This window comes from Stomoxys calcitrans, chromosome 1 (assembly GCF_963082655.1).
Source record: "Stomoxys calcitrans chromosome 1, idStoCalc2.1, whole genome shotgun sequence".
NCBI lineage: Eukaryota > Metazoa > Arthropoda > Insecta > Diptera > Muscidae > Stomoxys > Stomoxys calcitrans.
In genome coordinates, this window is record NC_081552.1 from 114,753,717 (window position 1) to 114,766,936 (window position 13,220).

The following is a 13,220-nucleotide window of genomic DNA, read 5'->3' on the forward strand; positions in this document are numbered from 1 at the left end:
TTCCAGAAATATAAATTTGCTTTTGCTGAGATTGAGTATCTGAGGTATAAGGTGTCAAAGGATGGCATAAGGCCATCTAGCACACATGTGGTTGAGATGAGTTCTTATCCGAAGCCTACGAACACGAAGGAGGTACAGTCTTTTCAAGGGTTGTGTTCGTACTTCAGACGATTCGTTAAGGGATCGGATATGAAGGAATATCATATGGGGTTTTTTCTAGGAAAGTTGGTTAGGCTTTGCGTTTGTATGTGCCGGCGGCGACGGAGAAGGAGGTGACAAAGAACGTTCATGAGCAGATCGGGCAATTAGGTGTCGATAAGTGCTATCTGAGAATGCGTGAGAACTATTGGTTTCCTAACATGAGGGATTTGTGAGAAATTGCTTAAGGTGTATTTCGCTCCGCTGAGACCGAATGACAGTGTCTTACATAGTATACTGAAAAAACCGACACCATAACATCGTTGTCGGAGCGCAATATTGCACATATAAATGGCGGCTCATACCCCTCAGGCGAATGGTCAGGTGGAAAGAGTTAATAGAACTCCCATTGGAATATTGGCTAAATACAGTGACTCAGTGGCGCAAGCCGATTGGGCTAGGCAACTGAGCAAGATAGAATTTGATTTAATAATACGTTAAATAGGTCAAAGGGAGGCGGATTGACTCTTTCAAACAGAGTGATTTCGTTGTTATCCGGAATGTGGACGTTGCCGTAGGGGTCAATTAAAAGTTGTTGCCTAATATTTACACTAGAGCCCAAATCCACTTGATTTGAGATAATCTCCAAAATCCGTTTATACTACGATCCAAGTAATAAGCATTAAGTTAGGTTGAAAAGAGGGTGTGGGTATTAATCCGCCCCATGCCATTATGGACATAAACCTAAGACAGTAATCGGCTTGTTGTGTGCATTCCTTCCAGGTTTCCTATCGTCCCCTCGATTAGTATTTCGTCGCAAATCTAGATGTGCTCCATGTGTAAACATGGTTTTACAGTTAGCATAAACTCGGACGCTTGTTTAAAGCTTTGAGTGGGGCGGACGTGTTTTTATTTTTTTTTGTATCTCGTAATAGGTACTTATTTTCAGAGAAATTTGTAAGTCACTCAATGATAGCTACGATAGTGTTATCCATTAGGCGGTTGATGATATGCGTCTGTTTCCAGTGGAGCGGCAGATCTAGAGTCTCTGAGAAGGCTATGAATGGACTCAACAGCTGCGGTAGTGGTATCAGGCGTAGCATGTGGTCTGCTACTGAGACCTCGACTGGTAAAGCGGTTGCGCCAGGCTCCACAGCCGACAGATGACAGGTCAGCAGGGGCTTTCGGCAAGCACACCTGTTTCGAGTCTTAAGGACAAAGGCGAACGTATTTTATCTTCGCACACCTATAATTTGCCTAGGCCATCGGCCTTCTCTGACAAACTAATACGCTCTTTAAGAGATTGGAATAATGAGAGGCGCATCGCTCTCAGGTCTATTGAGAGGCTTGGTGCAAATGATCCTAAGACTTTCACCGATAAGAAGACAGACTCCCCTAATTGGGCTTGGAGATTCGCTGAACGGCCTACACCAAAGGCTACATGGCTAGGTTCGGAAACGGCACCGCAGTCAGGCAAAAGGCTGCGGTCACCTGCAGGGCACCCCATGTCCAAAAGAACAAAGGCGAACAATAGTAAGACGGGTCCAAAGACTTTTGCTAATGTCGTTAAGAACAGCTTGGTGATGGTCATTGTCGACTAGGAAGATGAACAGGGCTGCATACCTAGAAACAATTGGAGTGGGATAGTCAATGGACTGTCATCTGTATACTCTGATGTCCTTGCGGAATTAACTAGGCCTCCTCCTCGACTGCAACGATTCAGGTTTGTATCGGGGCCGATACACCCTAATTGCGCCCTAAAGAAGATTGGCGAGATCTGGCCAGGCGCAGCACTGGATTTAGTCAAGAAGGAAAATATTCCTCCTCAAACAATGGCATACGCTTTGATACCAAGGATTCCGTCAGAACCTGAATCCATACATTGAAGAGTAAGGGAGTGTAATCCCAATCTTTAAACCACCGACTGGGAGATTGGATGAGGCTGATGGCGACCGCAGACATGCGGTGTTCGTTCTAAACTCTGGCTGTCTCGTAGACCTCAACAAATCCGATGGAGTTGTGTTCTACTTATTCCACGATCGGAACAAGAGAGGAAGGCGTCGAAACAGGACCCGACAAGCCCTCAAAAGGTACTTCGAATCGTCCACCTCCGGTGTCCTGAGGAAGAGTGGTTCCACTGCGTTCTCAACTACCCTTGAATGCGTAAGGAAACTCATCATAAAATCGAACGTGTCTTGTGAGGACGAACTCCTGGCGGACTCAGAAGACGAGACTAACGCTGAATCCACACTATGGTCCGGTTTCTGTTGTTAAATCTCCACCATTGTAAGGCCGCTTGTGGTTGTTATTCAGGGGCCATGAGTGTGTGGAAGAATGGTTCGTGGACTAAGAATTCCGGAATTTAAACTGCTCAAGGGTACGGGGAATGAGAGACACAGAGCCTGTATTCTTGCAAAGAACAGTCTAAATGTTTTTCTTCCTCCGTCGCTAAGCACTGAAGATTCAGTTGTAGCCAGCCTTGAAGTTAATAAGTCTCATAAATGTCTGGCTATGATTCAGATAGATACCGTCTTCAAATCTTAAGTCGCTGGTTAAACCGCTTCTATAGGGAAGAAAAGCCTCTTTGTAGGAAGTGGTGCTTATGCACATCACCAGCTTTGGGGAAGTTCGGATGTCAACGAAATGGGTGAGCTGCTTTTTTATTATATATAAGTTGCAATATGGAGATTTGTAGTAAAGGGAATAAACCGACCTTTATTTCCAGGAACAGACAGGAGGTACTAGATGTTACCTTTGTATAGGAAGATCTAAGCGGTAGGATATGGGTGAATCCTGCGTAACGAACGCTACATTTTTACGCAATTTTCAATTGAAATATATGATTTTTTTTTCAAGCAACCAACACGCCGGGGATGTCCCATATATATTTGCAGTGCATTGCAAAAAAAAGTTTAAGCCTTCTGTACAGTTTTGTACTTTAGTTTTAGGATAGGCCAAAATTTGTATGTAGTATGTACTGAGAAAAACGATTTCCATAATTGGATCGTAAAATAAGCATATGTAGGGACTCTAATGTAGAAGCAAACATTAAAATTTATTGTTTATCTTATCTTAATTAATTATCTTTTGAGCATTGTATAGATTTAAGATTCTAATCATGTATTAGGTATTAAGGTTTGTTTGTGTGTCAAATAAATTGAGTTCACTTTTCAATGTGCAGCAAACAAGCGCTGCACGCTTTATAGTGAAATAAGCTATTTGAAAATACTTTCGAATGAGAAAATATTTTTTTTCTTCTATATTGTAAAAAATATTCACAAAAAACGGAAGTGTCTTTCGAGATTAGCGTATATTTTGGCAATTTCAAGCGAATTTTGCGTAGTTAACTCCGAAAGTGTTGTTCTATGATTTTAAAATGAACAAACAACAATTTTAAATTTGTGCCCAAACAACCCAAAACTTTTAAAATTTATTGTAAATCGTAAGTGACGCACGCTACGTTACGAACGCCACATTTCTTCCACTAGCTTTTAAATGAAAAGAGTTGTATTTATTTTGAGGTAATGATGTATTTTATCGTTATTAACAAGATTTAAGAGAGATTTTATGCTTTTAGGACAATTAAAGAATTAATATTCAATTATATATGAATTTTTTATTTTGATTAGCAGTTTGTGATCCGTGTGCCAGCTATATTTAATTATGGAGCCATCAGAGCCGTATATGGTATGGCCATTGGAAGGCATCAAAGTGCTTTGAATACAAAATTTCAGCTAAAATAGATAAAAATTGAGACATTTATGGGCTCAAAGGGAAAGGTTGGAATACGTGTTTATATGGCAGCTATATTTACTTGTGAACTTGTTCGGGTCGTATTAATAACGGCTTTTCAAAGCTGTAAATGTAACTCGTTTACAAAATTCTAGTCAATTCGGATCAATATTAATCCACAAATCAAATAGCATTTTTGGGTTATAATGAAATCGAAACAAAATTTTAGCACTTCCTAGCACCCCACTAACTTCCCCCCCACTAAATGATATTAAATTTGTTTTAATGTTGGAAAAGAACATAGAAAAATTTTAGTTTTAAAATTAAATTTTTGGTGACAGGTCAATCCGTGACGCACGCTACAGAAAATAATTTTTGATAAATTTTTTTCAGTGTATTGTAACATTTTATTTTTTATATGTTCTTGATTGTCATGACATTTTAAGTCGATCTAGCCATGTCCGTCCATCATAGCTAGCCGCTTTAAATTTTGCACAAATACTTTTTATTAGTGTAGGTCGGTTGGATTGCGATGGATTGTCAAATCGGACCATGTTTTGATATACCTGCCTTATAAACCGATCTTGGTTCTTGATTACTTGAGCCTCTAGATGGCGCAATTCTCGTCTGATTTGACTGAAATTTTGCATGTGGTATTTTGGTATCTCTTCCAATAACTTTGCTTAGTATGGTTCAAATCGGTTCATAAACTGATATAGCTGCCATATAAACCGATTTTGGGTCTTGACTTCTTCAGCTTTTAGAGGGCGCAATTCTTATCAAACTTGGTTATTATTTTGCTCGTGGTGTTTTGGTTTTACTTGCAACAACTGTACCAAGTATGGTTCAAATCGGTTCATAACCTGATATAGCTGCCAAATAAACCGACCTTGGGTCTTGACTTCTTCACCTTTTAGAGGGCGCAATTCTTATCCGATTTGGCTGTAATTTTGAACGCGATGTTTTGATATCACTTCCAATAACTATGTTAAGTATGGCACAAATCGGTGCATAACATCATATAGCTGCCATATAAACCGATTTGAGATCTTGTTTTCTTGAGCCTCTAGAGGGCGCAATTCTCTTCCGAGTTGGCAGAAGTTATATACAATGGCTTCTCCAATGACCTTCAACATACGTGTGCAATATGGTCTGAATCGATCTATAGCTTGTTTTTACAAAAACTGAGCCTCATTAAGAGGATACAAATATTTAAATAGTCTGGTCCATCTTTGTTAACTTTATTGTAGTATAGAACACGTAAAAAAGATTCATTATTTTAAATATTATTATGGGACCTAGGGTAGAGTAGAATTTGGATAAGATTTCTATATTAAATATCATCAAAGTCCAAATTTTTTATAGATTTGTAAAATTCAATTTCCATCTGTCCACCTTGTCTTAACCAAAAACTCATTTGGATTTATTTGAAAAATTTTTGGTGGGTAAACTATTTCTGCCCATATGCCACCGCGAAGTGTTGGATGACCACAGCTTCTCTGATCATCGGTATATTAGTTTCAGCATTGGGGAAAATACTGCAGAAGTGGTTCCTGGGCTTAACATAAGAAAGACGGATTGGGATAGATTTCGGCACACATTCTGCACGGAAAAGTAAGTTGAAACTGCGGAGGATATAGACATAACCGTCAAGCGGATCACGAAGTCCCTGAATGACTCGCTTGTGTCAGCATGTTCTAGCGCCAAGCCAAGGAGAAAACAGCGACAGCCTTAGTTGACGCCAGGACTGGTTAGTCTAAGGAAGGACTGCAGAAAACTCTTCAAGAGAGCGAAAGCCACAAACACAACACAATTGGGATGTCTATACGGCTGAGCTAAGAAAATACAAGGGCGAGCTGAGAAAGGTTCAACAAATCCTGGGTGAAATTCTGCAGCTACGTGGGGGATACATCTGTGACCTCTAGGCTAAAGAAGTTTCTGTCCTCTAGACCTTTTACGGTGGGGTATATTTAGAAGTCAGAAAGCATATTGACAATGCCTAATGAGGAAACACTAGAACTACTCGTTGATACATATTTCCCGGAAAATTCTCCAACGGACAACGTGGAGCCAGAAGAGGTTGTCACTGGTATACATTCGTCGGAGGTTATTAGGGAAATTGTGTCTGAGCCGAAAATCCTTTGGGCGATAAGAAATTTCCACTCCTTTAAGTCGCGAAACCCTGATGATGTATCACCGGTTGAATTACAAGCTGTGTCTGATAGACTGGTTCCTTGGCTCTGCTTGTATCAGCTTGTCATATATACCTGTGGTATGGAGGGACACAAAGGTCATTTTCATTCGGAAAACAGGAAAACTTTACTACACGAAGTCGAAATCCTTTGTGCTGAAGACTCTAGAGAGGTAGGTAAAAACATATCATAGAGCAAAGATCCCTGGAGATCGCCTGTCTCGGCAACAGCACGCATATATTGGGTTGCCCAAAAAGTAATTGCGGATTTTTCATATAGTCGGCGTTGACAAATTTTTTCACAGCTTGTGACTCTGTAATTGCATTTTTTCTTCTGTCAGTTATCAGCTGCTACTTTTAGCTTGATTTAGAAAAAAAGTGTAAAAAAAGTATATTTGATTAAAGTTCATTCTAAGTTTTATTAAAAATGCATTTACTTTCTTTTAAAAAATCCGCAATTACTTTTTGAGCAACCCAATAGTAAGGGCAAGTCCACTGAAACAGGCTTTCACGACCTTCGCACCCGATTGACCCGATGGAATCCTCATCAGCAAGGGCTGCCGCCTCAGTGTACGTGTTCGTCTTTTTTCGTCATGGGAGAGGCACATCCCGGGGTGCCTTCTCCGCACGCTTCTGGTCCGTGCCGGGATTGAAAAGAACCCCGGACCCTGGTTCTGTTCGGTTTGCCAGAACCGCCTTCATCATCGGTCGGTGTCGGTGAGGTGTAACCGGTGCATGGAGTGGGAACATTTCCGTTCTTGCTCTGGCCTAACTTCACTACGGGATTATAGTCATACTGGCTATGTCGCAAGGTTCTGTGCGAACATAGCCAGCAGTGGGTTACAAACGTCGTCGTCGTCGGACAATGTGACCCCCACGAACTCTCCCGTACGACAATTTATGCAACGACAGCATCCTAGCCCTACTATTGCCAGGCCAGTGCCGGGAAGTGTATCTTTCTTGTAGTTGAACTGCAACAGACTGCGTGGCAAGATCGATGAGATCATAGACTTTATGAGTCGGAAGAGCATATTGGTCGCAGCGATCCAGGAGACAAAGCTGACCAACACCTGCAACTTGCACAGTTGTCACGGTTACAATGTGCTACGTAAGGATCGCTCAAGGAATGGAGGTGGGGGATTGGCCTTCGTTATACACCATTCCGTGCAGTATAGACCTATCTCGCCTGCGCTTGACGCTAGCGCTTGATCCCTGCGCTTGATCCCTACATGGAATGTATGGGGGTAGCAGTCACCGCCGGTTGATAGCTGTGTTCCGATTAATGGCCAGGCTTACAACCCCGACATAAGTGGGTTGCTATCTGGCCATAATCGTCTGGTTCTGGGGGATTTTAATGCGCATCACACGTCATGGCATTCTCCCCTAGGTAACGACCAGCGTGGCATAGCTTTGGCAGAGCAGATAGATAGCTCCACGTTTTGCACGGTGAATGGGGATGCCCCCACTAGGATTACGAGGAGGTGCAGCAGCTCGCCAGACATCTCAATTGCATTCCCTGATCTCCTGAGTGACGTATCCTGGCAAGCCGTTGGGGTCAGACCACCTCCCCATAATTCTCACCATCGACCGACCACCCGACTTCATAACCTCTGAGCGCCGGACGTTCATCAATTATAAGAAGGCCGATTGGACTGGCTTCACAGAGTATACCAATCGCCGCTTCAGTGAACTGCCACCCCCCTCTGATGTGCTTGTGGCCGAGAGGAAATTCCGAGACATCATTAACGCAGCAGCCGCTCGCTTTATACCAGCCGGTCGAATACCCGAAGTCCGATCCAATTTCCCGGCGCAAGCAGTGGTACTCGCAGACGAGCGTGATGAGATTCGCGCTATGGACCCCGCTAACCCCAGAATCAGCGAGTTGAATCTGGAAATAAACAGGGTAGTCAACGCACATAAGCGGAATTTGTGGCTGGAACACTTGGAGCAATGTAACTTAGGCACCGGTGTAGACAAACTGTGGGCCACTGTTAAGTCACTCTCGAACCCCGGTAGACGGGACGACAGGACCTCAGTCACTTTTGGCGAGATAACCGTGACTGATCCGAAGAGATGCGCCAGGTTGTTCAACCGTCAATTTATTGTGCATCCCGAGAGAGACAGGGCAAGGAGGAGAGCCATTCGCCGTATTCGTGGTTTCCGAGCCGATGAACAGCCATCACAATTTACCGTGGGCGAAGTTACGAATGTCATCCGTGGCGCCAAATCTTCCAAGGCGTTGGGCCCCGATGGAATCTCTACATTGATGCTGAAGAATCTGGATTCACCTGGAGTTGAGTAGCTTACCACTGTCCTCAACCTGTCGTTGAACACTCTTATAGTTTCCGATGTCTGGAAAATGAGCAGAGTGATCCCGCTACTGAAGCCTGGAAAAGACCCGAGTTTGGGGGAGTCGTACAGACCGATCTCCCTGCTCTCATCAGTGGCAAAGACACTTGAGGCATTACACCTCCCGAGTCTATTAGGAGAATTTCCATTCGCCGAGCATCAACATGGATTTCGGAGACTGCACAGCACAACAACAGCTTTGCATGCCATCACCACACACATTTGCCGTGGCTTCAATCAACCCAGGCCATGTGATAGGACGGTCCTCGTGGCACTGGATCTATCGAAGGCATTCGACACGGTCAGCCATGCCAAATTATTTGAGGTCATCGCCAACACGTCCCTCTATCCAGGCCTAAAACGATGGGTCGCGAATTATCTGCTGGGTACCAGTCTTTTGTGGAATTTAGGGATAAGAAGTCGAAACACCGTAGAGTGAAACAGGGAGTTCCCCAAGGTGGGGTGATATCTCCGGCTCCGGTGGGGTGATATCTCCTCTACCTATCCTCCATTCCACCCCCTCCAAACGGCATAGAGATCGTATCATATGCGGACGATTGTACGACCATGGCATCAGGCCCCCCACCCATTGATGACATCTGCGATAGATTGAACGTCTATCTCAACGAGCTTGCCTCATATTTCGCTGCAAGAAATCTGAAGATATCCGCCACCAAATCTTCAGCCACACTGTTCACTACAAATACGCGTGAGTTGAATACTGAGCTGACTGTGATGGTCGATGGAGAAATGATTCCGACCATCAAGTGTCCCAAAATACTTGGCGTCACATTTGACAGCTCTTATACATTCTCCTCACATGCCACAGCAATCTGCAATAAAGTCAAAAGTAGAAACAAGGTCCTCAAGTCACTTGCTGGCAGCACTTGGGTTGCAGACAAAGAAACCTTGTTGACCACGTACAAAGCAATTGCCCGGTCTGTGGTAAGTTATGCAGCGCCAGTGTGGTCTCGTCAACTTTGTGACACGCAGTGGAATAATATTCAGATCTGTCAGAATGCCGCCCTCCGAACTGCGACGGGCTGTCTCCTCAGTTCTCATGTGGACCACCTCCATCAGGAGACAAAGATCCTACCAGTGCGAAGACATAACTACATGCTGTCTAAGCAATACCTTTTGGGCTGCTATCGCAGAAACCATCCAAATCATCATCTTGTGGATAGATACCCACCGCCCAGAAGCTTTAAGGTAGATCTACACGATCTAGAGCGTGAGGTTCAGCGCTACAAGAGAGAACCTCTAGATCAAGCGGCATATCAAGCGGGTCTGAACAACATTCATGCAGACACGGTAGCAGACGCGGTAATTAGCTACCGGGTGAATGTAGTCCTTGGAGAACGACCGCCACCCATTGCACCCGAAGAAATCGACTTCCCCCGGCAAACCAGAGTGGTTCTGGCTCAATTACGTTCCGGCAGATGCAGCCGCCTCAATTCCCACAGAGCTAGGATTGATGCCGACGTGCAAGAGGTATGTCCCGATTGTAACCAGGGACCGCACGATACACGTCACCTGTTTAACTGCCCGGCCAGACCCACTCGACTCAGACCCAGATCCCTGTGGACGCACCCCATCTTAGTCGCAGTGTTCCTGGGTCTTGACACTCAACAGAATCAAGCAGACGAAAGATAGAACACAAAAAACTGCTACAACAACACAACAACAACGACCTAGTCGTCTACAAAGTGTGTTATCTCGCTGTCAAAGAATATACAATGGTAGCATTTCTTTACATTGAAGGAGCTTCAATAATATAAAACTGACGTCAATCATGTGAAGGAGCTGGAGTTTCTAGGTATCAAAACTACCGTAAGAAAGGTTATTAATAACATTTTACGCATTACGGCAGGCTTTGGATCTGTGGATCTTAAAAGATCTATCAGCAGAGGAACATTTCAAGGAGCTGTATTATCTCCTCTACTTTGGAACATTGTCATTTACAATACATTATTATTATTATTGTCTCTGGCTATTTCCGTTAGGGGAAAGTTTGTTACCACTTTTAGAAATATACTTCAGGAAGCTCTACGTACGACGGCGAAGTGGGCTAACGAAAGTGGTCTAGGCATAAATCCGTGCAAGACAGAAATAGTTCTTTTCAGCAAGAGATACAAGTTGGGCCGTAATGGCAGATATCTGCGTTAAACACGACATTCGTGGCACCTGTCTCCTTGGGAAGAGAGAATATTCCATTTAAATTGAACTTCAAATCCAGCATTTTGGAAAGGTCAAGGCAACTCTTGTCCCATACATCAGCAAGGGAGCCATTGGCAAAAGTTGGGGGTTTAAACAGCGTGTCATGCACTGGATATATACTGTAGTTGTCACACCTATAATGCTATATGGTGTTGTGGTCTGGTGCTACTGTTCAATACTGAACCGGATACAAAGGATGGCTTGTATCTGCATCACAGTCGCACTGAGGACGCAACATTCTGATGCACTGAATTTATTGCTACACCTAATGCCTCTGGAACTCTTGTCCCATACATCAGCAAGGGAGCCATTGGCAAAAGTTGGGGGTTTAAACAGCGTGTCATGCACTGGGTATATACCGTAGTTGTCACACTTATAATGCTATATGGTGTTGTGGTCTGGTGCTACTGTTCAATACTGAACCGGATACAAAGGATGGCTTGTATCTGCATCACAGTCGCACTGAGGACGCAACATTCTGATGCACTGAATTTAATGCTACACCTAATGCCTCTGGACACTATGGCTCAAGAAATTGCTGCGACCACTGCCGTGAGGCTAAGGAAGCTTTTTCTTTGTTCATGTGGCGGCTACGGGCTCTGTCTTATCCTTGATACAATGCCCTATGTTCCAGCCAGTGTGGATTACACCCTACCTGAGCCGCTTTTTGATAAAATGTACAGTACCACTATTACTGAAAGAACCGATTGGAACTAAGATATCTTTGGTAATAGAAGTTACATAGACTTCTATATGGATGGTTCCAAACTAGACGACCAGGTGGGCTTTTGGGATGTACTCTAAAGATATAAAACTGGTCATATCGAAAAGGTTACCGGACCAATGCAGTGTGTATCAAGCAGAGATCCTTGCAATTAAGGAAGTGGTGGAATGGATAAGATATAACGTCATAATGACGATTGGCATAAATATCTTCTCAGGCAGTCATTAAATCCCTAGAAAACGTATATCTGAATTCAAAAACCGTCCTCGACTGTCGCAGATCTCTCAGCGAGATGACTTTATAGTTCAATAATCACCTGCTCGGGGTGCCGGGCCACGTATATATCCCAGGGAATTATAAAGCGGACGAGTTTGCGAAACTATACTACATGTCTAAGCTACGTTTTCAAGATTAGGCCCGAAGGGCAAGGGGCTGCGAGCATTCCAAAATTATGTGCCGTGCCGGGATAGCTGTAAGCACAACACAGGCTGGAACGTTGAGTTCCGATCTGTGTGGTGTTCATTGCTGTCACGAGAAGCATAGCTGTGGGCTACCGGGCCCGTCCACAAGTTGCGGAGTAGCTGCAACGGCAGTCTCGGATAATCAGCGGCATCGAGCGGAGAGTCAGTGAGAGGCCGGGTGGCACCGGCTCTTGCACAAATACTGAGTGCCTGTGATGCTCGATATGACAAGGCGAGTTATTGGCGCCTTTAAATATCCAATGGTCTCCTTGTTCCCGCGGCGATCGGTCCTTTGAACCGGAACGAGGTTGCTCACAGAGGAGCTTGACGAGGAATGCAACGTCCATATGAAAATGTGGATACGACAACAACATGTGGCCTAATCTAGGCTTGAAGAGATCTACCTCTTTGTTGTCAATGGCTGGAACAGACGTCTCAGTCATTATGCCCGTCAAGACAGGTTACTGTCTGATCGGAAAACATGCTGACAGACCGAAGGTTGCCAGTAACGACTTTTGTCGAGGCTGTGAGGACGTTAAAGAAGAAGTGACTATGGAATATCTGCTGCGTGTATGTACCGCACTGGCAGTCAGAAGGAGCTCCACTTTAGGTTCTCATTTCTTTTCAGAACTTGGCTGATTTAGCGGATGTGAATATTCGCAAGTTGTTGGGCTTTTTAAAGCTACCTGGAAACTTCACGCAAAATTCACATCAAAAGTGACAATTGGAGAAACTTCAAAGACGGTTCAGTGCTACATATCAAATGTGGATTCTTTGAATGTTCTTGGCATAGACTGGATACAACAATTTAATTTATGGGACATACCTATATCAGCATGGTGCCCACAGTACACTAAGCATATGCGTAAAAACAAAGAGAAAGAGTGGCTAGCTTAGATATTTTGTGTTCAAAGATTTCATCCCAAGTTATTCGGTCGTAGGTTTACACTACACACGTACCATAAGTCATTGCTTACCATATTTGAGTCAAAGAAAAGCATTCCTGTCTACACAGCCAACAGACTCTAAAGATGGGCACTTATTTTACTAGAATATGATATTGACATCAGATATACTAACACTCAAGACTTCGGGCATGAAGATGTTTTCTTGAGACTAATAAGTTCTCACGAGAAACCATCGGATTTAATAATAGTTTCTATCAATTTTGAAAAAAAAATTCAGGATAATCTCAAACAATCACACACCACGATTTCGAAAACTTTGCAATCAAAAAAATTTTTTCAACAAATTTTTATTTTACATGTAACAAGGAGGGCCTCAGAAGGAAAATCAAGTTGATCCTGAAGTATAACCATTTTTCAAAAAAAAAAAAATCACTTTCTTCGTGGATGGATGTCTACTTTCAAATTCAAGAATCGTCATTTCGAAGATTTATCGGAACAAA

At 43.5% G+C, this 13,220-nt stretch overlaps 1 protein-coding gene across 1 annotated transcript in view; it reads right to left on the reverse strand.

Annotated features, from left to right (window-relative positions):
- The window catches only part of LOC106092946 (uncharacterized), a 121,558-nt gene that overhangs the window by 22,951 nt on the left and 85,387 nt on the right, over positions 1–13,220 (reverse strand). The window lies entirely within an intron of this gene.